Below are 4,381 nucleotides of genomic sequence, written 5' to 3'. Positions count from 1 at the left end.
AGGACAGAGCAGGGTTTAGAGCTGTTGTGCATAGGGTCGCTATGAGTCGGAAACGACTCGATGGCACATAACAACAACAACATATTTTTTTTTAATGTGAACTGAAGAAGGGGAGGAAGAATGTGCAACAATGTTTTTGTGGTGTTGTTGTTGTTATGTGCCACCGAGTCGCCTGCAACTCATAGTGATCCTATGTACAGCGGCTCTGAACCCAACCCTGTTCTGAGCCAGTCTCAATGACTCTGATACACGAACCCCCGCTGCCCTAGTTACTGTATCAATCCATCTCATTCAGGGTCTTCCTCTCCTGTGCTGTCCCTCCACCCTTCTGAGCATGATGTCCTTATCCAAGGATTGATCCCTCCTGGCTACGTGCCCAAAGTATGTGAGACAGAGCTTTAAAATCCTAGCCTCCAAGGAGAGACTTGATTTCACCCTCTCCAAGACAGACCTGTGCGTTTTCTTGGCAGCCTATGATATGTTCAATACTCTTTTCTAGCAATGAATGAAAGAAAGTTTAACTTTTCTGTAAACTTTTGTTATAAAATAATTTTTTTTATAAAAAAGTCTTTCAAGCGAGCTCTGGTGGTCTAGTGGCAAGAAGCTGCACTGCAATCCCAGAGGTGAGCGGTTCAAATCCACCAGATGCTTTGCTGGAGAAGGAGGAACAATCTCCTCCTGTACCAGTCAAATCTGATTTGACGGCACACACACACACAAATAATAAAAATAAAGTAAAAAAAAAAAAGTCTTTCAATCTCTTGCAAACAACTAATAAATTTTGTTTTGAGTTTTTTTATTTTACAGGCTAAATTAAATCACACTTCATTTTTGGTGTAGTCTGTGGGGCACTGTGCTTCTCTGATGATTCAAATCCATCAGTGTCTCCCCAGGATCTTTGCTGGCTTAAGCCTCCCAACGACTGGGCTGCAGTGGCCCCGGGAAATGAAAACATCTGCCTTTTACCTCAGACTTAACTTCTGAGCTCAGCTCGCAGCTACCCTCTCTCACTGTGCCTTGTCTGCCTACCTCAGTGTTTCTTGTCCCAATTTGTTCCTTACTCCCAGACTCACAGCCACTCAGCTCAAAGGTAGATGCTTAGACACAGAAAATAGGACAGCAGCTCCTCCAACAACTCCCCTATAAGATGTGGTCCTCCCCAGAGGCCTCCCCTCCTCACCTCTTCTTCTGGGAGAAGCGGAAATGGAAGGAGTGGAGAGCTGGGGCTTGGGAGGCATACATGGTCTTCTGTTGCATGTATTCCTCATGTATATAAATCGTCTGTCGAGGACTTTAGTTCACAGGGTCGCTACGAGTGGCCTATGACTCAATGGCACTTAACGACAACAACAACAACAACAACAACAACAACATATGAATTGTATCAGTGTAGTATATTCTGATTTTCTCAGAAAACGAAAAAAAAATCTTAGGGTCAGAAAGCTCAGCACAGGTGAGTTTAGGATTCCTTGGTAGTAGTTTAAGAGTCTGATAACACACCTGACTGCCAAATATTCCCGTGAATCCTACTTTCCCAGTGTGTCAGAATAATGTTGTGTTATTATCCAAATGACTAGGTTTCAATGGTGTGTATGTCATGTGGACCCACATGGGCAGGTAAGGACTTGGATGTGATTTTCACAGAGGCAGGCGCTAAAGTTCTGCAAGTGCAAGGTCAGTAAAGTCACTCTTGGGGATGCCTTCTCCCAACCTGGTGTTCACACAGTCTGGGAACAAGGAAGTACTGGGCTCAAGATAGACAAACAGACAGACAGGCGCACACACACACACACACACACACACACACACACACACCCCAGGCTCACTAGCTTTTCCACTTTAAGTAAGAAATGGGCTCAGACAGACTGACAGACAGACACAAACCCACCCCTTTAGGCCTGCTAGCTTATCCACCTCAAGTGATCCCTATTGAGGGGAGAGAATGACAGAACCTTCTAGGCCAGTTTCCCTTCAGTTCAGATTCAGGTCCCCCCTGGTCTCCATCTAGTCCAAGCTAGCTTTGTCAGTCACCAAATGTCTCTGGCCGCTCACACCACAAAATAAAGAGCTCTGGACAGAGACGCGCGTCAAGAATTCTGCTCCGTCACCTGCAGACCATTCACATTTTTCTTGAGCTTGTGAGGTCAAGTGATGTGGCCAAGACAAGGTTGGGCCAAACTTCTGATTCTCAATCTTTTAGAGGCTTTCTAGTCTCTTTTTAAAATCAGAAAAAGCAATGACCTTCTTTTCACAATAATGCACATAAAATGTCAGTGACCTTCTCCTGCAGAACAAACTGGCACATGTGAACTGCCTGCCTTTGGGCTGGCACCACAAGTCCTTCTCTAGGAAGCCACCAGAGAGCTTCCTTCCTTGAGGCACCAGGAATCCTTGTTTATATTCTTTATATTCTTTCCCCCCCCAAAATGCCCAGATCAAGAACTCTTGCTGCAGAAACACAGGGACAGGCTTCAACATAAGAACTTATAAAATGAGGGGAGCTCTGGTGGCCTAGTGGCAAGAAGCTGCACAGCAATCCCAGAGACTCATGGTTCAAATCCACCAGATGCTCTGCCGGGAAAGGAGGGAAAATCTCCTCCTGTACCAGTCAGATCTGATCTGACGGTACACAGACACACATACACAAAATAAAAAAAAAAAAATTTAAAAAAAAAAAGAACTTATAAAATGAAATTACAGTTTCAGCACCTCCTACCTAGGTGGCCAGGAGTGTGTATTTGAATATCCACTGCCTTATCTAGAAAACAAGGGAAATCTTACCTACTTGCAAATAATCCTGAGGATCGCTTATAATGTCCATATAGTGTCTGGCACACGCAAAGCATCCCATTAAAACCCCCAATAAACAATGGTTATTTTACTGTTCCTGAACAAGCTGGACACGCAAGGTTCCTTCGAGGAGCGTTTAATGGATCTTGGTATTTTCAGTGTTGGACTATACGGGTTAAAGAGCTATGCCCTTTCATAACTTAGTCTATTACCCTTTCAGAGGCAGACAATGCCTTCATGCAAATGGAAATCTACAAAATTTCTTAAAAAAAAGAAATATCCTATTTTAAGGGCCCCTGGAGAAACATTCAGAGACATGAAATGAACTTATTTTATTGGATCTGTCTCATTCTTCCAGGAGACTGTTTCAACAGACACGATTTCAGCAGAGCACAGGAGGCCCCGTTTGCAAGTTCAGGAAGCCATATGTCCCGTTCCCGAGACATGTGTAATGTGTCAGCTATGAGGGACGGCATGCGAGAAAGGCAGGCCTCCCCTTCGTGTGGGCGCCAAGTATTCCTGCTAATATATCACCGGTGCGAGTTTCAACGGCTGGCCTGTGCATTTCCTATCCATCAAATCATCTCCAACTGACAGCCCCTTCCTTAAGCGTTTTCCCTTGAAGCCTGGCCTCTCAGCAACCTTGCTTCACACATCAGGGTAGCAAACTCCATGTTAACCGCATGATGAAGGCTGGGGCTTTGGCAGAGGCGACGTCTGCCCTCGGTCAGACATGGCATCACCTTTTTTTATTCTGGCTAGACCGATGGGGAAGGAAAAGCCAGTGGTCACAGACATCTGGTGGGTGGGTAGCTTGGTTCTCTGAACTCTCGGTCCAATCCAAATAATGGCACAGAGCAGTCTAGGACAAGAAAGAGCTTCATTGACTTTTTTTTTTTTTTGTTAATGCTCAGGCTGTCTCAAATTAGACTGGCCCGTGGTGTGTCCATGTGTCTGAGTGGCCATCTGGAGGTGTCTATATGAGGGATTATCTTTGGAAAAGCAGCAAGTCTCCCTCTGGCTTGCGGAGACCAGACTGTTTTGCCAACATAATCAGCATGGCTAAGATGAGCGTTGGCTGGGGAAGTTTCACATTCATGCCATCCTCCAAATGTAACACACACCTCATTATTTTAAGACTCAAACTCTCAATTCATTGCTGTGAAGCTGGAACCCACTCATAGCTGGCCTTCCAGCAGGTTTCTGAGGCTGTAAAACGCCTCAGCACCTGGTGAATTCAAACCCCTGGAGATGCTACATTTGGGTTGTCAGTCAGTATAACGTCCTGCAGATTATGCTGTCAAAGCTCCTCCAAAGAGAGCAACAAACGCACAGGCAGGCTTCGGGTGCAGTTGCTGGGTCCCAGGCAGTTCTCCGAGGCATCTCTCTGAGTCCCTAGGTGACTGTCCCAGGCGGTTCTGGATGACTGTCCCAGGCGGTTCTCCAAGGTTCTCTCTCTGTTGCTGTTATCTGTTCCAGAGTTGGGCTTGGCTCACGGTGTCACACCATCCACAATGCAACGAAGCTGTGCCCAGTCTCCTGCCATCTCCACAGTCAGCTGGAGACCAGGTTATTATGACTCATACGGCTT

The sequence above is a fragment of the Elephantulus edwardii genome, unplaced genomic scaffold (genome assembly GCF_000299155.1).
Source record: "Elephantulus edwardii isolate Elephantulus edwardi_28Jun2011 unplaced genomic scaffold, EleEdw1.0 scaffold00191, whole genome shotgun sequence".
NCBI lineage: Eukaryota > Metazoa > Chordata > Mammalia > Macroscelidea > Macroscelididae > Elephantulus > Elephantulus edwardii.
The sequence above is the reverse complement of the archived record's forward strand: the minus strand, read 5'-3'. Positions refer to the sequence as shown.